The sequence below is a fragment of the Heterocephalus glaber genome, unplaced genomic scaffold, assembly GCF_053883595.1.
Source record: "Heterocephalus glaber isolate CG9 unplaced genomic scaffold, H.glaber_assembly_v1.0 deba00001586, whole genome shotgun sequence".
In the NCBI taxonomy this organism is placed as follows: Eukaryota; Metazoa; Chordata; class Mammalia; order Rodentia; family Bathyergidae; genus Heterocephalus; species Heterocephalus glaber.
In genome coordinates, this window is record NW_028258364.1 from 4,039,585 (window position 1) to 4,066,266 (window position 26,682).

At 35.8% G+C, this 26,682-nt stretch overlaps 1 protein-coding gene and 1 long non-coding RNA gene across 11 annotated transcripts in view; one reads left to right on the forward strand and one right to left on the reverse strand.

Annotated features, from left to right (window-relative positions):
• The window catches only part of LOC147823392 (uncharacterized), a 65,618-nt gene extending 51,016 nt beyond the window's left edge, over positions 1 to 14,602 (reverse strand). The window contains exon 1 of the long non-coding RNA XR_015443938.1: positions 14,400 to 14,602. This is a non-coding gene — a long non-coding RNA (uncharacterized LOC147823392). The remainder of the gene's footprint in view (positions 1 to 14,399) is intronic.
• Afg2a (AAA ATPase AFG2A) overlaps positions 1 to 26,682 on the forward strand; it is a 360,481-nt gene that overhangs the window by 148,585 nt on the left and 185,214 nt on the right. The gene's annotated exons all lie outside the window — the stretch shown is intronic.

Consider the following 26,682-nt stretch of genomic DNA (forward strand, 5'->3'; position numbering starts at 1 on the left):
AAAAAGAAGCAGGATATATCATGTACAGGTACAAATTCCCTGTGATAAATGTCATCATCATGTATATCTAAAATATACCAATAAAATTTTTAAATGTATATAAGACAAAAAGTAATTCATATGCACTCTTCTCAACGGAAATAAATAGTACTTTTAATACTCAGGAATTTAGCACTACATACTTATTACTCTGCCAACCTTGGCATATATTTATGTTAAACTCATTCGTATAGTTTAAAACAGCTGCCACCCAGGATGTTGGTATGTCATAAATTGGGTCTCTCGCCTTTGTAGATGGGTTCGCTTTGCAAGTTTATGTTTTAGTCAGGTTCCTTTAAGTATTCTTGTCATTTCTTCTTTGAACAGGAAAATATAACAGAATCTTAAAGATACAAGGAAAATTTAAATAAAAGCATAGTACTGAAGCAGTAATATGAAAAATGGGTTCTGGAATCCACATTAGTTGCAAAATCCATAAAGGTCCCATTGTCTAATCTGTGGCTTTTCAATTCAAGGAAATTTAAAACTCTTAGTGTTTCTCAGGTAGCCCTATACATTCCCCAAAAATATGACATAGGTTTTTTACTTCAGAATTCTTAATTATATAATATTTTGCTTACCACTTGTTATGTTTAATATTCACACAGTGAATCAAAGCATCATCAGAATTTTAAAATGTTCCTATCAAAAAGGGGGTATGGAGCTGGGGATTTAGCTCAGTGGCACCGTGCCTTCCTTGCAAGTGCGCAAGATCCTGAGTTCGATCTCCGGTACCAAAAAAGGGGGCAGGGGTGTGAGGACTCTTAGAAGATTTTGTTTTTTAAAGATGAAAAGAAAAGGTAAATTATTAAAGAGAAAGCATAGAGGAATTTTTATATGAGCCTTCTTTCTATAGAAAGTTTCCTGATCTCTTTCTGATAGATGACCAGCTTAATAAGTCCATATTTTCCTCAGGCTGATGTTCAGAATAAGCTACTTTCAAAGAAATTCTAACTTGATTTACACACAGAAGTATTACTTAATGAGACTTTCATTACTTAACATAAAAACAAAATTTCTGGCCACATTCAGCCTCAGTTTCCAACATCATCAAATATGTAGTCTTTCTATTGTATCAATTACAAGTAAATATTTCCTCCTCTATGGGAGAGGAAAACCTATCATTTTAAGTAATTAAATTTTATTGTTGAAATAGTCCTTTCCATTCATAGTGACAGAGATTCTGAATGCCTAAAGTGACACTCCTCCTGTACACAGGTCACTCCAAGTCTGTCAGACACACCTGGAAGCTTTTCAAATACATAAACTTACATATCCTCATACCTTCCCCTGGCACTGTAGCATCAGTGGGGAAATGAGCCTCTTTGAGTGATGAAATTGAATAATGTCTGTGTTGTGGTAAGGCAGAAAATAGGTTGAAACCACTGGCAATCTGAATCCTCATTTTACATATACAACCATTACAGCTCTGAGACGATAAAATGACTTGCCCAAAACCATTTTAGGCAGAAAAAATAATAAACCTGAATCTCAACTCATTTTTTTTTTTCTCTGTTCCTTTTGGACATTTAAAAGTTTTGGTATCTTCTTGAAATTATCCTGTAACCATGTATTTACAATGAAAGTTTAATGTCAGGAATTTCAGAGCAAATCTTATGTTCCTTTATATATGAATATGCTGGGGAGGGGGTTATACTTGCAATTTTGATCCTAATACAATTTTACTTAAACTCTCAGTACAGAAATCTAGGCTTACTAAAAAGTCTATTAATTTATTATAGGCATAACAATAGTAGATAGGAATTTTAAAAAGCTTAAATTTTTCATCTCTTTGAAGTTTCAGGTATAATAATGGCTTTTCAAAGAAATTTGGCTCAAGAAATAAAGAGTACATAGATAGTATATAAACATGCTTATCATTGCATCATGTCAGTGGAAGAAAATAGAAGGACATCTGAACACAATAAATCCCTTCTAAAGATAGCATTACTTGTTGCAGCCTGTCTGCAGCAATCAGAGGAAGGAAGTCATCAAGAAAGGGAAAGAATACTAGGTTGCATATGCCAAAATGTTTTATCACTTGGAAACAGATTCAAATTCAGCTGCTAAAATTACAAGGGTGTACTAGATTTTAGAATCCTTTTACCACCAATAAAGGTAATTTAAATATTTGTTTGTTTGTTTGTAGGCAGGGCCTAATTGTGTAGTTCAGACTGGCCTCACTCTGTAGCCCAGGCTCTCATAGAACTCCCTTAGCCTCCCTAGTGCTAGGATTATAGTCATGTGCTGCCACACGGAGTTTTAAAACTAAATATTGCTGGTGAAAACCAGAGAATAAGTGCTAAAGAGATGTCAGAAATCATGTCCAAGTCTCAGCTTTTTGGATGAGAATAACATGGATCAGAGAACATTATTTGATTCCTAGTTCAGTGTTTTGTTCATTACAATGTTAGGAAGAATAATAATTCTAACAAATTGCTTTTAAACTCCAGATAAATCATGCGTCACTAGAAGCACGCCTTGTTATTTGATTATAGTTGCTAGGTATTTAAGGAGATAGTTCTAAAGTTTTCTTCTTGTAGAATTTTTGACAGATTTTAAATATGACACTCTGATGTATTTGGGAGCTACCATATGTGTTACTCTTAAAGTCATATTTCTTGCTTAATTATGGTTTTGATAAAAATGCGTGATTCTGTGGGAGTGTTTAGAACATTTAGGAGCCCAAATGGAAGTCATAAAAGTGTTACACTCAAGATCCATTTTTTGTTTTGTTTTGTTTTGTTTTGTTTTATTATCCTTAAATTCTTTTATTGGCATGTTTTAGGTATACAACACAATTACATTTCTCATTGGGAATTTGTACCTTTACATGATGCATCTTCGTTCTTATTTTTTCCCCATTCCTAGCCCTCCCTTCACCCCCTCCACCCTTCCCTATTCACAAAGACTTTATTTCCATTTTTTCCGTTTTCTTTATCCAGTCTCCAGTTGATGGGCATTTGGGCTGTTTCCAAGTTTTAGCTATCACAAACTGTGCTGCTATGAACATGGGTGCACATATATCACTGTGCTATGATTCTTTTAATTCTTTGGGGGAGAAACCCAGCAGGGGGATAGCTGGGTCAAATGGGCCTTCCAGTCCTAGTTCTTTGAGGTATCTCCATACTGATTTCCACAGTGCTTGCACCAGTCTACACTCCCACCAGCAGTGGAGCAGGGTTCCTCTTTCCCCACAGCCCCGCCAGCATTTCTTATTGGTTGATTTCATGATAGCAGCCATTCTTTCTGGAGTGAGGTGGAATCTCAGCGTTGTTTTCATTTGCATCTCTCGAATGACCAGTGATGTTGAACATTTTTTCATGTATTTATTTGCTATTTCTACTTCTTTGTCTGAGAAATGTCTATTTCACAGAAAATGTGGTTTTTTTATAAAATGGAGTACTACTCAGCCATAAAAAATGAGAAATTAGAGACATTTATAGCTAAATGGATGCACATTGAGGTGATACTCTTAGGTGAAATAAATAGGACACACATGTATAAATACCAAATAGCTTCTCTGGTGTGAAAAACTGAAAGTGTAAATAAGGACTAAAAGGTATAATAGATAATGTGAAATAGGAAGAAAAGGGGCAAAGGGGAAGGAAGTGGGAGGGTTAGGGGAAAAGAAAGAAGGGAATGGAATTAATATGAGAAAATGGAAAAATAGGAACAAAATCTTTGTAAATGGGGGGGATGGAGGGGTTGAAGGGGAGGGCTGTGCAAGGGTGAAAAATAAGAACCAAGAGAGATTATATAAAGGTGCAAATTTCCAATGATGAATGTCATTATATTGTATACCTAAAATATACCAATGATTAGAATGAATAATCGATAATGCAAAATAGGAAGAAAAGGTCCAAAGGAGTAGAGGTATTGGGAGGGGCAGGGGAAAGGAAAGAAGGGAAAGGAAAAATGCTGAGAAATGGAAAAAATGGAAATAAAGTCTTTGTAAATAGGGAAGGGTGGAGGGGGTGAAGGGAGGACTAGGAATGGGGAAAAAATAAGAACCAAGATGTAAAGGTACAAGTTCCCAAGGAGAGATGTAAATGTGTTGTATACCTAAAATGTACCAATAAAAGAATTTAAGCAAAAAAAAAGTTCAGACTATTAAATTTGGTCATGTTTATTAATACTGTTTAGTAGAGACTGTTTTATAGGGAAACCGAGTATTAATTTTATTTTATTTCCCAAGTATATGAACAAACTATATCCCATGCATAACCTATTAACATGTATTTTACAAACTTCGGTAGACTGAAAGTCCTGTCTGGCCTCCAAAGTCTGTGATGGAAGGTATCCCTGCCTGTTTGCTGATGCAAACTCATGGGCTTGATTCACCTAACCCAGTGTCCTCTATTATATAGCCCTCAGAAGAAATTTCTGTTTTAGTAAAGAAGAGGTAGCAGAGATTCATGTCATTTTATACAAAAGTAAAGAGTGTATGTTACTAACATCCCTGGCACACTTACAGTTACTCCTGTTTGTACTTTTTTTTTTCCTGTTTGTACTTTTATGAAGCTTTAAATCTTGAAGGTTCAATGTATAGAGGAAATGTTTTACATTTCCCACTTATTCCTAGTATTTTACTTTGCATTAAAGCACTATAGTCGGTGTATGTTGACTGTTCTGTTCAGACTTGCTTCCTTATTATTGAGCTAATGTACTGTCTAACAAATTTAGCATGGTATTCTTTAAAAAGTCAGCCCCTTCAGTCTCTCATATAACTCTGAGCCACCCTTCAAGAGTCACTTTAAAATTTACCTTTCCTGTGAACTTGTTGGTCCTTTTAGCCTAACTTGATTTGTCTCCAACTTGATTTTTCACAACCCCACTCCTCTAATTTTGACAGTTTGTATTTTCAGTTCTTTACTTATTTTATATATGTAACTTATTTTCTCAAAAGAAAGTTAAGATCTTGAAAGGTAGAAAACAATATTATTGGATTTCTGTGTCCCTCTCTATGCTTAGCAAAACATCTGTTATTTAATTATGTAAGTATGTAGTGTAATTAAGGCTTCTTAAAATGCTTAGTTTTTGGATTTTTGTTGAGGTCTGTATGCCAATACTTCATTACTAATTTGCCTTTGAGAATTTTCTGAGCATTTCTGATATATTAATAACTGGCAAAACTTTGAGAAGTCATTTAATATAGGAATTATTTAATAGAAGAGACTAAGTGATCTAACTCTTCACTTTTTTTATATATGAATACTGAAGCAAGTAACAAATGGCACATATACTTATTTATTTATTTATTCATTCATTCATTCATTCATTCTGTATTAGGGATCGAACCCAGACTGAGCTTGAAATTATGATCCTCCTGCCTCAGCCTCAGAGTATTGGCATGTACCACCATGCCTAACTCTCTAAATTTTTTTAAAATTTTTGACAGAGTGTCCCAATATAGTTCAAGCTGGCCTTGAATTCACTATGTAGCCCAGGCTGGCCTCAGACTTTTGGTGATCCTCCTGTCTCAGCCTCCCAAGTGCTGGGATTAGAAGCATGTGCCACTCTGCCCAGGTGTTTTGTTTTGCTTTGTTTTGCTTTGTTTGTTTGTTTTTTGAGACAGGGTCTCACTATGTAGCTCAGGCTGTCCTTGAACTCCTAACAATCATCCTGCCTCTGCCTCCCAAGTGCAGGGACTACAGGTGTGGGCCACTGCACCCAGTCTCTGTCCAGCTCTTCATGTTTTTAAGTTTATCTCTGAGTAAGGCCCAGGGATTTACCCCAGCAGCACAGCGCCTGCCTTGCAAGAGCAAGATCCTGAGTTCGATCCTCAGTACAAAAAAAGGTATCTCTGAGTACACAATTTGCTGCACTAACATTATCTTTTAGTTTTGACACTCCCTTCTTACACTGGTAACTGCTCATACTTTTTTTTTTTTTGGTACTTGGGATTGAACTTGGGACCTTCTGCTTGCAAGGCAGGCGGCGGAACCATTGAACTAAATCCCTGGCCCAAATGCTCATACTTTCAATTGAATTTTTTTGTATTCTGGATTTCTATTTATCTTTTCATGGTCTCTAATTCTTTTAAGTAGTCGTTCATATCTTATAGCATCTTGATTACTATATACAACTTTTGTCTTGTGTTTTCTTTAAGCTCACTGATCATTTTATGAATTTAATCTTTAGTTTATCCTTGAGCTCATTCAACATCTTGTGGATCTGTTTCTTTCTTCTTTTATCCCTTCAAACATTTTGACTGCTTGGTTTTTTACTTCCTCCACAACAGTGCCTGTGGGATCAGCTTTTGTGGAATAAAGAATTTTGGAGGCATCTTGTTGCCTTGTTTTCTCAGGTTTCTTTTTTTGTTTGTTTTGGGTGTGTGTGTGTGTGTGTGTGTGTGTGTGTGCTGAAGGTTGGGGATCAATTAGAGTAGAAAAGCTTTGCAGCTCATATAGAGACCTCTTTAGTTAATGTTTCCCTATGATGGGACTTGGCTTTGGTTATGTTTTGATATTTATACATGTCTTCACCCTACTCGGCATTATAGGATCAGACCTAGTTGCTTCATTGTAAGGACAGAACCACTACCAACTAGCCAACCATTTATTAGTCATGTAAATCAAAGCTTAACCATTTCACCCTATTTTCATTGATCCATAAAGACTGATATATTGTTACTGACAGGTAAGCTGGGATGTAGACCATGAGGGAAAGAAAACCAAGGGCAAATGGAAGAAAGGAGATCAGAAAGAAGAAAAGGAGAAAAAAAAGATTACAGCAAATGAAAGAAAAGAGGTTGAACTTTGTAGATATTTCTATAACTGGAGTGGAGGGCTGATGGAGATGAGGTTCAAGAGAATATTTGTGGGAGTGGGAGAAGGAACACAGAAGAAAGTGTAATTCAAGGTTGAGGGAAGTTGTGAGGGTGAAACCTGTTAATATGCTGATAGTAAGCTTGTGCTTGAATCTTCCATATATAAAATTTTTGTTGAGGGTTATCCTGATTTGTCCAGGAAAAATAATATTTAGATTAAAGCACTGGTTATTTCTTATTCTCTTTTTCACATATAAAGATGAAAGTAGCAGAGGGAAAGAACCTACACAGTTTTTAAAAAACACGTAATTAAATTTTTCTCTCAGTCCTGTATCTGCTTCAGCCTGAATTCAGCCAGTGTGCCGTGTGCTCTTTCTGCTTTGTTCACAAATGGAGAAAGTGTGTTCGGGACAGACTGCTGGGTCTGGCTCCTTGCACCTTTGCACTCCACAGAGCATCCCTGGTCTACACATTGTCTTTTCTTCTTTTATCAGACCACTGCCCACCTCTGCACCTCATGGAGCCAGCTCTCCTCCTCTGATTTGTTCTCTCGGTTGCCATTGAGTGAAGGAGCTTGGGGGTCCAAATGTACCTCTGTGCCCACCTTCCCTTTGTATGCAGCACTCTGATTAGTTTCATTTTCTGCCCTTTCAACATGACTAACTGGAGGTTTTTGTCTTCCTTTTATGGTAGGAGATAGAAGGCTTTAGACTGTGTCAGAGGTGGGGAAAAGTGCAGTGCAGCTAGGCCAGTACCCAGTCTCTTGCTGATTTTCCAAAGACCTTTCTCTATCTTCACTTCCTTTCCCCTGCAATAATCCTACCTTTGTGTTTACTTTTATAAGGCTTCATATAAGTGCATTATGTCACACACACCCTCTGGCTAAGTTGCTCTTCTCTGGCTCTAGCCCTGCATCTCTCTCTCCACACAGTGTCACTTTCTGGCTGCAAGCTCTGGAGCTTTCGGGCTTCTGCTGCTTAGCAGCCTTTGGTTAGGGACTAGATGAGTTCCCTTGCAGGCACAAGCAGAGGGCTGTGAGTGGTGGGCAGGATACGCCATGGGAACAGGACTCCCTGGTGTTGAGAGGGAACAGTGGGAAAGCATCTGCTTTGGTGCTCCTCAAACTCTTTTTCTCTCCTGGCTCTTGCAAGTTGCTGCCACTTCCCACTCCTGCAATTCCTGAAACGTGGTTCTCCCAGTATCCGGCTTCAGGTCCCTGATAAGGACTTTGTCCTTGTTTTTTATTTTCCTGAGGACTAACTCAGTCTCTGTCCTCTGGATGATGCTCTGGCTTCCACTTTTTCCAGTGCCCTAATGTGTGAATAGCCTTTCACTGGGCTCCCTCTTCCAAAAGGGAGGGTGAATAGGCTAGGACAGTGATAGAGAACCTTTTAGAGACCAAGTGCCCAAACTGCAACCCAAAAGCCTCTTATTTATTGCAAAGTGCCCAAATGGCAATTAAACCTGAATACTGAGGTTTTAGTTTAGAAAAAAAATAACTGTTAACTGATGCTAGGCCACTGGGGCAACTTGGCTCATGTGCAGACAGAATATGCCCTCTGTGGCACAGGTTTACCACCACTGAGTTAGCATATCCCATGGGTCCAGCCACAGCTCTGGTATTGGCTTCCTCCCTCAGGGTATATTCTCTGAACCTGGGGTATATGGGGTGCTGCATTCCAGCCTTCCTTTCTAACCACACCCCCTATTACTGGACTCATCGGTGGGCTTCTCCTTCAAGTTGCTTTTCTATGTCTGGTTTTATTTGCTTCCCTCATTTCTGAGTACCTGTGCTTCCTGGTGCACATCCTCCAAGCTTCCCTCACATACCTCTGCCTCTAGTTGGCCATGATGGATCATCCAGTTTGTTTTATAGTTAATACCTAGTTACCATTAAGTACATCCACTTGCTGTCAGTCTGTTTAAACGGTGCCTGTCCTCAGCTGGTAAGTCCTGTTTGATGGTGATAATGCTGTTTCCCATCTAATAGCTGTATAACTGCAGCATTAAAACCATGATGATGAAGCATAAATTGTCTTGTCAGTTTATTACATTATCAGAGGGTTGCACTTTTACTGCAGATAGGAAGAGGATAAAGCAATAGCCTGTTAGCATTATAGTAAGGGAAAGTTTAAATGAAGATCTCTTAACATTCCTTGAACGGGCCTTTAAAATTAAATGACAGTTTTCCACCATTGCTTTCAACACTTGCATATATAAAAAAATATAAAAATAGGGAACCTAGGAATATGAGATTAGTAAATTCTATTTTCATATTCACTCACTCTAAGAATGGAATTAATGTGTGTTAAATGGTGAAGAGAATGTATGCTTAATATCAACCTATGGTGTGCCTGTATTTTAAGTTATTAATTCATCCCAATAATCTCCTAAACCAAGAGAGGATTAGTGACCTGTCAACAGTCATAAAATTCCAAAGAGACAGAACCTTGGAGAGACATTTACTTTATTGCTTCCTAGTTTTGAGTCTTGTTCTAACCTTAAATCTAAACCCTGTCCTCTGAAACAGATATATGTGATACTTGAAGGAAAAGGTAAAATAAAGAAAAGCTAATAGTATAGTGTAGTTTCTGGTTAATAACAAATGCCTAGAACAAAGAAATGAGAAATTTCTCTGGCCTGGAATAGTCAAGAAAACTATATGAAGATACTGTATAACTTGTGTTGGACTGGGAATTTGGGATAGATTATAACAGATTAGCGACAGTGGCTTCAAATGAATGGAGAGCTGATTGTTAATATGTGTTTGAAGACAAAAAAGAAGGTTCATATAGCCCTGGGTTCACTCCCCAGCACAAAATTTTAGCTAAAGGAAAAAAATGTCCCTCTCTTCTCCCCCCTCCCCTCCCCTCCTGTGCCCTGCCCTCCCTCCCCTCCCTTCTCTTCTCCCCTTTCTCAGTTAAGGAAGTGATCTCATTTGTCATTTATATGCTTAGTACATAGAGATGTTAGTACCTCAGTAGGTGCCTATTAAGTGCTTGTTGAATTGAAAACATTCTGATACATGAGAAAAACACAGTTGAGAGTCTACAACTGTTGGAGGTAGCAAAATTACAAGTGCTTTTCCAATGGCAGAGGTTGAGGGGGAGGCCTTGGGGGAAAGGGGCTTTAGTGGAAACAGTAAGGAAGAGAGAAAGAACACAAGTCAGCTTTTCCTCTGATTTGGAGTAATGGGTCTAAAGAAAAGAATTTTGAGGTCATAATCAAAGTTCAAGAAATTCAGTAGTTAACACATGATATTCCCTTAGCCAGCTTGAAGGATAAGAGACTTCACTGGACTTTGGAGGGAAATAGAAAGGTTTGTATTAGCTACTAAGGCCCAGGAGAATAGATTGATTAAAAAAAAATAGCTAGACATGGTGACACATATGCCTGTCATCCTGGCACTTGGGAGTCTGAGACAGGAGGAGGATCATGTGTTTAAGGCCAGCCTGGACCACATACCAAGTTCAAGGTCAGCCTAGACTACATAGTGAGACCTTTTCTCAAGAAAAAAAAACAACACAAATAACAAGTAGCAAGGACCAAGTTGAAATTTGAGAACCATATTTGAATTGTTTTTGTTCACAATGTTTTCTGTTTTCTTCACAAAATCTGAGGTATAGTGCAGAGCTAACTATGTCTTAATATTTACTATTCCAAATCTAAGGATATTAATCATACTAGGTTCCATACTTTTTTCAGGTCATAAGCCCTGGCTACATGTGTATGCCTAGGCACCCATTTAAGGAATAACATTAAGGTCACACAGCTCAGAAACAAAGTTGGAAAAAATGAATTGATGAGGAAGGCTAATAGGTTCATTTTGGCAGTTCTAATGATTGTAGTTTCTTAGTAGTTGTAATGTAGAGTTTTGTCCTATCATTCAATTATAATGTGCAAGGACTGATTGCATGTACTCTCTGACTACAGTCCTTGGCACTGCTAACCCTAAACAAAGCTCCAGACACTGATTACCTCCTTTTCCTAATCTGAATTCTGATGTGCTTTTGAACTAGTAAGTCATCTTACATTCTAAGAAGGCTTTTCCCAACACTGGAAAGACATTGACTTCAGAATTTAAGGCACTAGATTTTGATTTAAAGTTTTTTGGGGGAATTTTTATGTTTATAATTTTATAACAGCACAAATCAATGTATCTCTGTTTATATGTAATTCAGTCAATGTTGCCTGCATATAGAGAAGGAAGTAAAAAAGTGTACTCTTAAGATACTTGTGAGGTGTGTGTGTGTGTGTGTGTGTGTGTGTGTGTGTAGAAAACATGGAGACTGTGAAGAAGGTTCATTTTATCTCCTGGTTTTCAGATCCCATCTTTAACAAACAATATCAAATAATATGAGCCTCCATTTCTTTTTGATATGCTATTACCTGAGGGTTTTATGTTAGAAGGTAGAGAGAAAACTTTTGGACATATGTCGGCAAATAAGAAAGTGATTAGGGACCAGGGATTTAGCTCAGTGGTTCTGCCACCTGCCTTGCAAATGCAAGGTCCCGAGTTCAATCTCTGGTACCAAAAAAAAGAGAAAGTGATTCACTGAATTACTGAGCACATCTCAAAAATGGCAAAGTAGGGACTATTCCTTTTTAGGTAAAGAACCAAATTCTTTTGAGTCTTCTGATGGCATTGCATTGATCAGATTTACTAACTTGAAGCAGAAGACTTTTCTTTTTCTCCAAAGTCTTTGCCAAGAGAATGTGGCCTCATAAAAATATAGTTTGGTTTTTCTTTTTTCAGAATCGGTTTTCTTAAAAACTTTTATCACTTTTTTAAAAAACATGGTTATATGACTTAGCCAACTCTGTTCTAATTTCCTAATCCATTAAACAGGATTGTTATCTATTTAATAAGATCATTGTGAGTATTAAATGATATTACACCTGTGGAATGATTAGAATGATTAGCAAATGTGTGTCTGGTTTCAGTATGGTTTCAAGAACACCAGCAGAGATAATATTTCAACCCTGCCTTTTTCTACCTGCCTGACCCTTAGGTCAGTTACCTATTTGTACCTCAGTTTCTACATCTGTAAAATGAGAGTTAGATTAATACTTACCTTATAAGGTTTTTTTGACAGTTACAACAGTTAATACATGTAAAAGTGCTTAGAAAGACATGCATATAGGAAGCTATTATAAGTATTTTTAATATTATCACAGTTTTTTCAGGATAATGTTTTAGTAATACATAAAAATACTGCAGAAATATACAGTTGTTCTGTATTAGGGCTAAGTAGGGAAACAAAAATAGGTAAGATAAAACTACAAGAAGTGAGAGAAGGCAAACTGAGAGAAATAAGCAGGAAAACATGTACTATAAAAGTATGCATATATACCAGAGGGAGAGGATAAGAAAAGATAGGAAAGTTCAAGAAAACTCTTCCTACTTATAACATTCATTTATTTGTTTACATGTCCACAGAGGAAATAAACTTCCAGATTAGAGTAAGTAAGCTGTGAGCTGTTCCCTACTTTATAGCATTTATTATGCTGTATCCTAATTGCCTATTTTTAGTGTCCATCTTCCCAATCAGAGTAGAAGCTCTTTGAGGGCAAGGAACATAAATGTCATATTTATCTTTGGAACTCAAATATCACATATAAAGTACTATATTTCAGTTGAATTGAAAAATATTAACATATATGTCCATAAACATTTTGCTAATATTTCCCCACCAATTACCTTGAATTATGATACATAAGCCCTCAATTTTGTGAAACAACTTTGCCTTTATTGCATGAAACATTATTTTCAGATTTTTATTTTCTTTTTAATTTAGAACTCTCGGGATTAAAATCAAGAACTTAGGCAATTTAATATAATAATGCTTGCCACATCTTTAAGAGACAGTTATCTTGTTCACACTTTATGCGTGATTTCTTAATTTTTTATTATTTCCTTCTGTCAGCGTGTATTGTTTTGTTTGTAAAGCAGCACACTTGATGCTTCAACCAGTGACTTTTTGCTGTGCATTCTTTGGTACTTGGGAATATTTGGTTAGGAAGTGGGATAATTGGTTCATAAACATTGTTTAGCAGAACTACTCTAATTAGTGCCTTTTGGCTTGCATTTAGTGATAAACTAAGATGCACATCAGTATTCATCCTAACAGCTTATAAAAATCCTGTTACAGCCCTTGGGGGCAGCATACACAAGTTATATTAAATAATATAGTAGTTGACACCACGAGAAAGAGTTTCATCAGGTCTATTTAATAATCTTTGGATGATAAATTAGCTGCCTAGCTTTTGAAGGCTTTCATTAGTCTTAATTATCTAGAAATCCTAAATGGAGCCATCAAAGTGTGTCCCTAATAACATTTTATATTTTCAGTAAAATGTTGCCTCCTTAATCTGTACTTAAACCTATTTCTCTGTCCTATAATTTGTAGGCAAAGAAGAGCATTGACCTAGACCACTGAAATGGAATAGATTCAGGTTCAGAGGCTAAACATTTCTTACGTACTTAATCAGGCATGCAGAAATTTTTCTTTGATTCAGTTCACTGTTACTTAAGTCTCTTACTTCTGAAAAACATTGCTTACTATTTTTGAAGCAAATAATCACAAGATTTTCCCATTAAGACATTGCTTTGTTGGTGCACAATACTGAAGTTGATATCTGTATTAAGAATAAAAGAATTATTCTAGAGACTAAGAATAGAACTTTCTGCTAGTCAGCTTGTTTTTTTGTGTAATGATACATAATAATTATACAAGTTTATGGGGAGCAGTATGAAGTTTCAGTACATATATACTAGGCACCTCATTCTTAAAAGTCATTCTGTGCTAAAAATTGGAGCCTCACTATTGAGATCTAGTTACAGGTTGTGAAGGATCTCATTTATACTAATAAATTTGGTTGTCAAATACTTCCTTGTATGAAGCTACTGGGCCAAATGAAAACATAAAGTATGTAAAAAAGTTTAAAAACTTAACTAGATTAATATTTGTCAAAGAAATGAAATTAATAACAAATCCCCTCCCCCCAGATCAAATACACACAAATTCCTGAATAATAGACACCTCCACAAGTTTTTGCACAGGGTATTTCTAGAAAATTTCAGGGGATGTGGCTCCTAATGCTCCTGGATTCTCCATCCCCCCAGGGTGGGATGGACAGAGACAGCTCTGGTTAATTCTGTACAACCTTAATTCCAAAAAAAAATAAATACATTAAACTAAAATTGTACATTCATCTCACTTATGATCAGAAGTGTAAGAATTCTAAATGAAATGTTACCTAATTATAACCAGCACAAAAAGAAATTAAAAATGCATTTATCTCTAGAAGACAGGATCGTTACAAAGAAGTCAATAAAATTCACTATGTAAATGGTGAACATACACAGTAGACAAAAATCATAATTATCTAAAAGAATGCTTAAAAGCATTTGATAAAATTTAACTCCAGTTTATTGTTAAAAGCCTAGAAAGCTAAGAATAGAAGTAAACTTTTCAAACTTGATAAAGATTGTATGTAAGCTTGATAAAAGATTATATACAAAATACAAAAAAAAAATGTTATTACAAATAACACTAAAACATTAGACAAAAAAAGACAAACATACCTGCTACTACTGGTATCGTTGACATAGATCTGGCTGATCCAGTAAGGAAAAAATAAAGTGAAATAAAGATGGACAGAGGGAGCTGGCAGAGAAGAAAAAGAGAAAACAGACAAAGCATTTATGTGATGATTATGTTTTGTCTACCGAGACAAAACTATTAGGACTAACAGACAAGTTTATGTATTTAAAAGATAATAGTATTTTTTCACATTTAGCTGTAACTACATTTCAAGATTTACAGTAGTTAAAAACTAAAATGCATTTATATATTAACCTAACAAAAATCATAACAGTATAGAGCAAATTTTAAAATTTTACTAAAGGATTTAATTGAAGACTTGCATAAATGATGAGCTGAGTTGGATAAATGATGAGCTATCATATATTTACTGGTGGAGCATAACAGTACTAAGATGTCAGTTCCTTCCAAATGGAACTCTAATGAAAATTATAACAGGATTTTTATGTGGAACTCAATAAATTGATCTTGATAAAGAAAAAAGTTCCATAAATAGCTAATCAGTTTGAAATGTATCAGGAAGAGGAATGATTTTTCAGTCAGATTTTAATCCATATTAATAGCAGTATAGAACTGATACAGAAACTGGAACGCTGTAGAAGTCAGAAGCAGTAAAATGAATGTGCTGATAATGTCTTCCAGCCGAAAATTCCTGGGAACACACACCTGTTAGTGGGAGAATTTGTGTTTATTCTCATTGTGAAAAAGAATAATGCATACTGAAGGAAGCTGTAAGGACGTCAGCGATTTGGGGGAGGTTTTAAGAAAGTGGATCTATACTCTAGATTGGTTACTTCACGAAGTAAGAGTGATTCTATGATTGGTTTCATTACTTAAATCGTCTCTATAAGGAGAGAAGCATAGAATGATGCTGAAGTATAGTTGGAAAGAAGCAGCAGTCACTCTTACTAGCTGAAATAAGGAATATTTATATTATTATATATATTATATTTATATTTATATATTTTTGTGGTTTGAACAGTGTTTATGTCTTGTCTGCACCCAATAATGCAGTGCCCTTGTTTCTCTCTTGATCCATTGTGGTTACAGACTGACCTTGTCTGATGTGGACATTCTGTGAAATTATGAAACTGTTCAGTTTAACAGAATACCATCTGAGTCTGAGACCAGCTCGTAGTAACATGAAGGCCTTATTGATAATACCAAGTTACCAAGTCAGCTGTCAAAGGTGTTTTATTTTAAATCAATACTACAGCAGCACTAAGATTTTAAACCCATAGTATTGATTATTAGAAAGGGCTGACAGTGAGATCCATAGCATATTATTATTTACATGAATGCATAAATAAAATAATTATTTCTATTATTTAAGGATGAATTTATATACAAGGCCCTATACCAAACATTTTCATCTCTAGTGGAGGTGAGATGAGTAGTGGATATTTGGGGTGAAAAAAATACTAGATAAGAGGAGGAACCTTGTGTGGGCCATTGTGATACTTTGTTATAGCCTGAGAATTATGATAATTCACTTCTCAGTGACCTAAGTCCAGAAGCTGGTCTACATATCAGCAAAAAGAGGCAAGGGAAAGAGTAGAAGGGAACCCATGGCCCATCCTATTTGTATCTACTATCCTTGCCTAGTGGGAGGTAGGGTAGGAGTGCCTTTAAGCTTTTCCTAAATCTCTCTCCTGTGCCCCAGCAAGAATGAGCCACTGTACTGATAGCATGCTGATACATGTTGAAATAAAATATGCCCACCAGTGTAAAATGAGAGCATTAATATTTCATGTGGAAACTTGTTTTAGCTTTAAATGGACTCAAAAGCTAAGGACATTTTTTAAAATAACATGTTAACTTCAGAGAAACCTAGTTTATTACAAAGCTTGGATAAAAAATTTCTTCATAAGCCTTGAAATTAGTGCCAATAATCACGTTATTATGTCAACATCTACTTTTTTTTTTTGCTTAAATTCTTTTATTGGTACGTTTTAGGTATACAGTACGTTTACATTTATCATTGGGAACTTGTACCTGTACATGATGTATCTTAGTTCTTATTTTTTCCCCATTCCCTGTCCTCCCTTCACCCCCTCCACCCTTCCCTATTTACAAAGACTTTGTTTCCATTATTTCCTTTTCTCATAATTTTTCCTTTTCCTTCTTTACTTTCCCTTTCCCCTCCCACTTCCCCTACCCCTCTGGACCTTTTCTTCCTATTTCACATTATCTATTATACCTTATTTACACTTTCAGTTTCTCATACCAGAGAAACTATTCGATATTTACACGTGTGTGTCCTATTTATTTCTCACTTAAGAGTATGGCCTCAATATGCATCCATTTAGCTATAAATGTCTCTAGTTTCTAATTCTTTATGGCTGAGTAGTACTCCATTTATTTTTAAAAAACACATCTTTTTTATCCAATTTCCAGTTGATGGGCACTTGGGCCCAAGCTTTAGCTATTACAAACTGTGCCGCTATAAAATGAACATGGATGCTCATATATCGCTGTGGTATGGTTCTTCTAACATCTACTTTTTAAGTATAGAAAAGATTTTTGTTTTATTCTAGTAGTAAAGAAATGACCCTACTCCCACCCCAGTTCTTTAAAAGGTAATGGCTAATGTCTCCAGTGAATTACTTTCTTCTTCCTTACTAAATATGGCTGACATGCTATGTTTATAGATGTTAAGAGCACAAATTTTTTAGGAATAAAAGAAAACTTATGATTTTTTTTACACTTTTCTGCTGCTACTCCAAAGAGATCTTAAAAGTCTCCATCTCCTGGGTCCCCATTATGCTACTTTGCCCTTTCCAGTGTTTAAGCTACGTTGAGCACCATGACCTCACATGGGAGTAATGAAGATCAGCTAATGCAGCTAGAAGGCCTTTCTCTGTAGTGTCTTACTGGTAGTTCTTATTCTTCATGGGCTGTATTCTGGAATGTATGTCTTGCCATTTTAAAGCATATTGTGTAATGTTATGGTCAGAAAGTGTGGGAGAGTATGCCCTTAGTTTTAATGTCATCAAATCCTATTGAATCATCTGTAAAATTACTTAAATCCCCTTTTTTTTCTTTTTGGTACCGGGGATCGAACTCGGGTCTTTGCGCTTGCAAGGCAGGTGGCGGAACCACTGAGCTAAATCCCCGGCAAATCTCCATTATTTTTACAGGATCAAATATAAAACTTTCTATGAGCATTAAAAACTCTGATGTTAACTTTTAGGAGTATTTTTATTACAACTTCTTTATAAACCTATCATAGGTATTTTTATTTAAGAAATAAATATGTCTTTATTCACATTCTTGAACATTACCTTTTATTGGCGATTCACTCTAGAAATTTGCTTATTAAAACATAAGCTATGAAATCTATTGTATAAGACTTCAGTTTTCTTGAGAGAGATAACATTGTTTCTTTTAGAACTTACTGATTCTTATTCCTGGATTGAGTCTCTTTAAAATTTCTCTTTTATCTCTTAACATTCTAGATTTGTTTTATCTAGTTAGGATTAAGGATGTGTTCTCAAACTTGGGATGTCTATGTGCAAATTCACATTTTTCCTATAAAACATTATTAAGAATGATAGCTTTCAGCCCCTTATAGTTTCGTAACATGCCTGACATATTATGTTTACAATAAAGAATGCTAGAAAAATAATGCTGCTGCAGAAGTACAGGATGGTATTTATTGCGTGTATCTATACTTCCATCACTATTTACAGATAGGATCCCACAGCTCCATGTTGCCTTCAACACATTTCGGAATTTGTTTACAATAAAAGTTGAGTGAAGGGTACTTGATCTCTTTGAACTTATGAAACAAAGGTAACTAAAAGACAGTGTCACAATGTTACGTATATACACATACCCAGTTCTTCTTTCCTAGACATAATGTTTATGTTTTCTACATCTCCTACAATTTGGCCCAGGGTTATAAAGCACAGTAAAAAGACAAAAATAAAAATAAATAAATAAATAGAATAGAAACTTTTCAAGCTAGTTTACATAGCTAGTCAAGAACCATAGACATTTTTTTCTTCAGATGCTAGCAATATGAAAGAAAAAGGATGGGAGCAGACAAGTTGCTTTCTTGCCTGAATTAAGTGAATGTGGTTTATTCTGATTCTTCATATTAACTCACATACACTTTCTGTGGTACTTTATGTAACATCTCCATATTAAGAATAGAACTTGACATAGTTTTCACACATGCACATACAGATAATAAAAATTACTGCTTTGCACTAGGCATGAGGACTAGTGCTTATAGCATTACCATTCTGTTAAAATCATTCACATAAAACAGTTTTCTTTCCTGAAAAATGTTACAAAAAATATTGTGCATAGTAATTTACTTAGCTATTTTATAGGTCCACTTAGAGACAAAAGTGATTCTTTCCCCTAAAACCTCTTTAACCTCTGTGGTGGTAGGAGACACATTTCAGATTCATAGTGGTTCATTATGTGATACATTTGTCTTAAAAAGTAATTGTGGGGCCGAGGATTTAGCTCAGCGGTTCTGCTGCTGCCTTCCAAATGCAAGGATCTGAGTTTGATGCTCAGTACTAAATAAAAAAGTAATTGTGATTGGTAATGTACAAGGAAGTAATTTAGGATCACTACTAATATCTAATCCCCAAGGTTCCTAGTAGGCAAGGGCTAGGGTGCAATGTTTTTTGAGGAGGAAATTATGTACTATTAGGTAAGTTATATTAATATTTTTGCATTAAAACTAGAATGCTGAATTCTGCTTTTTGTTTTACACGTGATAGACAAATTGTAAAATCTACTTCTTCAGAGAAACTTCTGAGACTATAAATGTTTAAAACCTGAAATCAATTTACCTTAAAACATTTCAGTATTTTGAAAGAATTTGTATTGCATTAATTTCTCCTTTATAAAAGAAGTTTCAACTGAACTTTAAAATTGTATTTTATTATCTGGCATACTGGAAGTATGGAAGTGGTATTCTTTTTGTTCTCAGGTCTCAGTATCCGTTTTCTTTAAAAGAAGTGTTAGCAAATGTTTCCTGTTAAGGACCAGAGAGTAAATATTTTAGCACACGTGTGCTCTCTGCCCCCTCTTCTCTTTCACCTGCTTGTTTTTTCTTTTTTGTCATTGTTGCTATAACCCTTTTGAAATACAAAAGCCTTTCTGAACTTGAGCTCCTGCAAAGCAGATTTGGCCCACTAGTTTTCTGAGGCTTTAGTTCTAGATCCAGCTTTTCCCCAAACTAATAGTGATCTTAAGCAGTTCGTATGATTGATAGCAGCTTCTCTGACCTTTTTATGAAGATAATCTAGTAGTCTCTTCAAACTTGGAGAACCTATGAAATACTTAAAAGTGTGCTTTCTTTTTCTCATATGCACTTGGTTTCTCATTTTAGATATGCAATTTAACTATTACAGGAAATAAATTTATAAAATTTGTGTATTAAGTTTAATTAATGCTGCAGTTAGTATTATCTGGGGTCAAACTGTATGGCACGGTAATGCAGGGTCATAAAGTCTGAATTTGTTTCACATTTTTTTCTTATTAGACTCTAGTCTTAACCAGGCACTGAAATTCAATTTCCTCTTCATCAAATTGAGGAAATAATATTTTGTCAACTCTGTCTACCTCTTAAAATTGCTTGAGGAGGGGAAATGGGGTAAAATAAAATAAAATTTATTTTTTTGAAAATTGCTTGTTTTCTAAATGAAATGTAGATAAACTGAAAATGCTGTTGTAAATCACACAGCAAAATCATTAGGAATCATTCTGTTAACCTATATGTTTTTATTACTGTGAATGTTCCTTATATATTTTATTATGCAAAAAAATTTTGCATTTAAAACTACCAATCAGTTAGGCCAGTAACTGTCTCTATTATTACTCTTGGCAAATAATAGACATTCAGTGACTAATTACAGTATTTGAGGCATCAGTAGCTTTTCTCAGTGAGAATTAATACCTTAAAGTTTGACTCTCCTATTCCTTTCTTACTAACCCAATGGTGTCAGGTACTCTCTAAAATACATAGTAGCCACTCAGATGTTTGATGACTTATTTTAGGATTTTAGTCTGTGCAAACATCAGATGTTCCCATTTATCTCTAACTGTAAATACTGCATTTTATACTTAAAGTATAAAACTGTTGGCTTTTTCTTCTTAGATTATTATTTTTAAAACTTTCTATAGATACTTAGTCTATCATATTTCCTTCTGCAGTGACAGAATAATGAAAAAAAATTTCCTGTGACTGGATAGATTATATTCAATAATAAAATGCTAATTCCATGTTTACTTTTTTTCTTGCTCCTCCTCTTTCCCAATCAGTATTTTTACGAAAAGTCACTTTAAAAGTAAATTTCATATAATAAAAGCTATGTCTTGGTTAATGAAAGCTGATCTGTAGGACAGCTTGGAGTAGAAGAGGAAACTACCTAGAATTTCTCTGGTTGTGTGCTTTACAAAATGTAAAGGAGGAAGAAGAGAGAATAACCTAATGCTATACTCTTCATCAGCATCACCAGATGAGCTCTGAAAAATGCAAGAATTTCCTGGACTGGTTCTAGACTTACTGAATCAGAATCTTGGAAGGAAAGAAGAGGGTCAGGCCTAGGAACATATACTTTTTTTTTTTTTTTTTTTTTTTTTGGTACCAGGGATTGAACTCTGGACCTTGCACTTGCAAGGCAGGCAGGGGAACCACTGAGCTAAATCCCTGGCCCGGAACATATACTTTTTTAAAAGTCTTGGCTAGATTTGGGAACCAAGGTATACCTCAGTTTTTAGAATAAGCCATTTGTGAGTTTGAATTCTGGTTGTCTTATTACCTGAATCTGAGCAAATTTTTTAACCTTTGTTCAAAAAAGAAAGGAGAAACTTTATTTCACTAAGGTTTTCAGAGATTAAATGAGATAATAATGCAAAGTAAGGGCCTGGTACATAACAGTCAGTAAATGATATTATGCTTAACTGTATTATTTTTTTGGACACATTCTATATTTCTTAGGAAAAAAGTGAAATAAAATCTACATTATCAAAGCAATTTTCTTTACAATTTGAATGAAAACTTATTTTCTAACAGTCTCAAATTAAATACATTATCTTACATGTACATTTTCAGCATCTTATTAATAGGAATGTATACCTACATATTCACTCTTCAGTTTTCTCATGCAGATTTGATACTTTTGTACTGTAGTATGTAGAGATTGCTAAAAGGCTAAGGGGACAATCAAATCAATTTGGCAAAAACTATTTATGAATTCTAACCTAATTCGATGAAAGAAATATTGAAGAGTACAAAATATGTTTATGTTGATTTACCCGACTCGTTATTGAAATGGCCTTTAGGGCCATAAGAGGAAAAAATGAAAAGTATATTGATATGCAGTGTATCTTCACCATGTGATAAACAGACTGAAGGTTGAGAAATGTTTCTAAAAATTTTTCTTAATTGTAAGGAAAATACCATATGTTATTCTTTATTTAGTAAAAAAAAAAAAAAGGAGTATAGGTATGGAAGGTAGGGAGAGATGTAGCTTTGAACCTGCAAAGCTCTAATGAATGGTACTTCCTGGAATATGAAAGAGCTCAGGACTGACTGAGCTATCAGAAAGAAAATTTATCACTGCAGTGACTCCTAGATACCACTTTCTAAGGAAAGAAGAAGATTCTAGATATAAAGAGAAAAGTCTGAAAAGAGAAGAAAATATATCCATGGTTTTCCAGATGTGTCTTTTGTTTTGTGACAGGGTTTTGCTATGTAGTTCAGGCTGGCCTTGAACTCACTATGTAGCCCAGGTAGGCCTCTGGCTCATGGCATTCCTCCTGCCTCAGGCTTCTGAGTGCTGGGATTACAGATGTGCGCCACCACATGTGGCCTCCAGTTGCCTCTTTTGTTACCATTGCCTTTTAAATAAAATAGGTAACCAAGTCAGTCGTTCAAAAGTATGAATTACCACAAGAGAGAGAAGTCAATACCCATTTTACCTTGATGTTATGGCTTGTATCCAGATGTCTTCCCCAAAGCCCCATTCACTCGTATAGGTTGGGCTTTTCGGAACTGGCTTCATCTAGGGCTTTTCAGAACTGGCTTCATCTAGGGAGTGTGATACTGGGATTAAGTGCATGTAGTACTAAATTAGTCTGATTACAGTTAGCATAGTTCTGACTGTAACTGAATGGATTTATTGATACAGAAGCTCCACCCTAGGTAAGGGGGGACACCACCCAAAAGGCTTATATCCTGGATGAGATAAAAAGGAAAGGGAGACTTACTTCTGCTGCTTGCTGATCCTGCCTCCTGCATGCTGTGCCATAGGTTGTTTCTCCTCTGTGATGCCCCTCTGCCATGCCGCCCTATCTAGGAACCAGCTGACTGTGGACTGAAATCTCTACAAACTGTGAAGTGAAATAAACCTTTCCCTCATTTAACTTGGGGATGTTGGACATTTCATCTCAGCAATGAGAAAAGTACCTAAGACACTTGGTTTTAGTGCTGCTTTTTATGTTGTGCATTTGTATTTACAGTGCTCTCTGAAACAAATCTCCCACAATCATTTTTTCTGAAAACTGTTTGTAATCACTTTTTTGAAATTGTTTACATGTACTTGTGTTAGGTTTGGGATCATAAATTTCCGCCAAAGGCTCATATGCTAAAGTCTTGATCACAAGCTTGTGACGCTGGTGGGAGATGGGTCATAGTGAGAGAAAGTTAGGTCTATTGAGAGTATGCCTAAAGGGGATATTGGGGCCTTGACCCTTTCTCTTTTTGCTTCCTGGCTGCCATAAGGCAAGCAGTTCCATAGTGACACATTCCCACCATTACATACTTCTTCACCACAGACTCAGAGCAACAGGGCCAATCAACCATAGCTGAAATCTGCAAAAGTATGAACCAAAATAAATCTTTCCTCTATACAAATTGATTATTGCAAGTATTTGTCATAACAGTGGAAAGCTAATGAATAAAACTTGGATCTGTAGTTGTTTCCTGGTTTACTCTGCAATGGATAAAACTATTTTTAAAGAAGACATTAAGATCATTGAATTGATCCAAGGTGTTACATATGATTGCTGAATTCTACATTTAACTAGTAATATACTTAGGTGTTGTTTAAAAGAAATACATATTTTTTAAAAATTAGAATGTGTTGGGAGACAGTAAGTCTTTAATTCACTTATTAAGAATATTGGTATTCTGATTGAATAGAAATCTGATTAAATAGATCAAAGAAAATTTTGTCATCAAAATTACATTTCTTACTGATTATATATAGTTATACAATTTGGTTATGTTTGTATGGAGAACCTCCACAAGTCTTTAGGTGTAGAGGAAATAAAGGCCTTTAAATGTTGTGTTTTTGTATTTTAAGTAAAAAAGATGTTTAGGTCAGTGGAGGCAGCAGCCTTAGAAGCGGCGACAATGACTTACAGCAGCGGGGAGGAGGTACATCTGCCTTCAGGAGACAAAACACAGAGGAAACTGAAAAGTTGATTCTACAATTCACAAAGAAAGGGAAAGAAAGCAGAATAGCTAGAAAAAATCTTGAAAAGAAAGAACAAAGTTAGAGGACTTAAACTTCCTGATTTCAAAACTTACACAAAGCCACATTAATTAAGACTGTGGATAGAGGAGGAGGTTTCCGGGTTAACGTGCCACCGTTCCCAGCACAGAGGAGGTAAGCTGCCCAGGCACCAGCAGCACCCCCCTCACATATATCCCCCTCCAGTCGAAATCAGAACACACGTAAATAAGCCTCAAAACCAAACTTCCAGATCACCTACAGCAACCCCAAAGGGAAAGGAGATGAAACAATGTGATGCTCAACCATCTGGACTCCCTGAACTGGCAACAAAAGAGGACCTGGAAAAACTGAAATCAGAAATAATTTCTCAGATAACACCAGAGATTGTGTCCATAGTACAAGACATGATTAATAAATCTGGAGAGGAGCTGAGGAACAAGATGGAATCCCAACGTAGGAAACAAACGGAATCCATGAAACAGATGCAAACAGATTTCCAGGAGATTAAAAATTCCATTGAACGTCTACACAACAGAATGAACCAATGTGAGGACAGAATTTCAGATATAGAAGATCAGATTGCAATTAGTGACCAGGAAAATAAAAATTTCTTCAAAATTGTAAGGGACCATGAGAAATCAATCCATCAGCTGCTAGACGATGCAAAGAAAAATAACCTAAGACTGATTGGAGTGAATGAAGAAACAGGATAGAGTGCAGATGACATAAAAAAACAGTCCACAGAAGTGATACCAGAAAGCTTCCAAGGCATGGCAAAATAACTTGACATACAGATAAGTGAGGCATATAGGACTCCAGCTACCCTTGATCAAAAAAAATCTACACATAAGCATATAATTGTTAAGATACCAGAAACCCAACAGAACACCAAAGTTCTACAAGCAATTAGAGAAAAGAAACAAATCACATACAAAGGAAAGCCCATCAGAATCACAGCAGACTTCTCAACACAAACCCTCAAGGCAAGAAGAGCTTGGAGTGACATTTTCCAAGCCCTAAAGGTAAACAGCCTCCAACCCAGATTGATGTAACCTGCAAAACTTATCTTTCAAAATTGATGGAGAAATAAGATACGTTCATGACAAAGAACACCTTAGGAACTTCATGAATACCAAACCGGCACTCTCAAAAATTTGAGACAGTATCCTAGGAAAAGACAAAGAAGGAAGCCCAGAAGAATGAATCTATTGGGCACGACAAGAAATTAAATGCAAATGGAGAGAATCCAAGAAAAAGAAAAATTCATGACAATGATAAATTGATACGTATCACTTATAACCATCAATGTTAATGGTCTCAATTCACCAATCAAAAGAAATAGACTGGCAGAATGGGTCAAGAAGCCAAATCCAACAATATGCTGCATGCAAGAAAGACACTTAATTCAAAAAGAAACTCATAGACTAAATAAAAGTTAAAGGGTGGGAAACAATACTTCATGTGACAGGAACCTGAAAAAAAGCAGGAGTAGCTATCCTCTTTGCCGATCAAGTGGATTTCAAACCAACACTGATTAAGAGAGACAAAGAAGGACACTACATCATGGTAAAGGGAACAATCGAAGAGCAAGACATGACAATCATAAATATATATGCACCAAACACTAGTGCACCCAATATATAAAAGAAATAGAGGCATGAGAAATCAAAGCATTAATACAATAGTAGTGGGGGACCTAAATACCCCATTATCACAAATAGATAGTTCAACTAGATAAAAAATAACAAAATACTAGAACTCAATCAAACTCTTGAACAAATGAACTTAACAGATATTTACAGTGTTCCACCCCACAAAATCAGAATACACATTCTTCTCAGCTGCACACGGGTCGTTCTCCAAAATAGACCACACACTCGCTCATAGAACATGAGTAAGTAAGTGGGAAGGAATTGAAGTTATCCCCTGTATATTATCAGACCATAGTGCAATGAAATTGGAGATCAGTAGCAAAAGAAATCGCAAGAATCTCATAAACACATGGAAATTGAGCAACACACTTCTGAATAATCAATTAAAGGAAATTAAAGAAGAAATCAGACAGTTCCTACAATGCCAGTACAACATATCGGAATCTATGGGACACAGTGAAAGCAGTCTTACGAGGGAAATTCATACCAGTAAATACTCATGTTAGGAAAATAGAGCCAGCCCAATTAAACAACCTGATGCTGAACCTCAAGCTTCTAGAAAAAGAACAGCAGCACAAACCCAAAGCTCATACAAGGGAGGAAATTATAAAGATCAGAGCAGACATCAATGCGATGGAAACTAAGAGAACGATACAAAAAATCAATGAAGCCAAGAGTTGGTTCTTCGAAAGAATCAGCAAAATTGACAGATGCTTAGCCAACCAGAAAAAGGAAAGAAAAGGCCCAAATCCATGCAATTAGGAATGAAAAGGGTGAAATTACAACAGACCCAGCAGAAATCCAGAGGATCATCAATACCTACTTTGAGAACGTATATGCCAATAAGATGGACAACACAGAAGAAATGGACAGATTCCTAGGTACATATGAATTACCAAAGTTGAACAAAGAAGACGTAAAAATTCTAAACGACCCAGTATCAACCAATGAAATTGAAAACATAATTAAAAACTTACCAACTAAGAAAGGCCCTGGTTCTCATTGCTTCACCGCTGAATTTGATAAGACATTTAGAGAGGAACTACTCCACTACTGTTTAAACTCTTCCATGAAATTGAAAGGAAAGCAACACCCCGACTTCATTCTTTGAAGCAAGCATCACT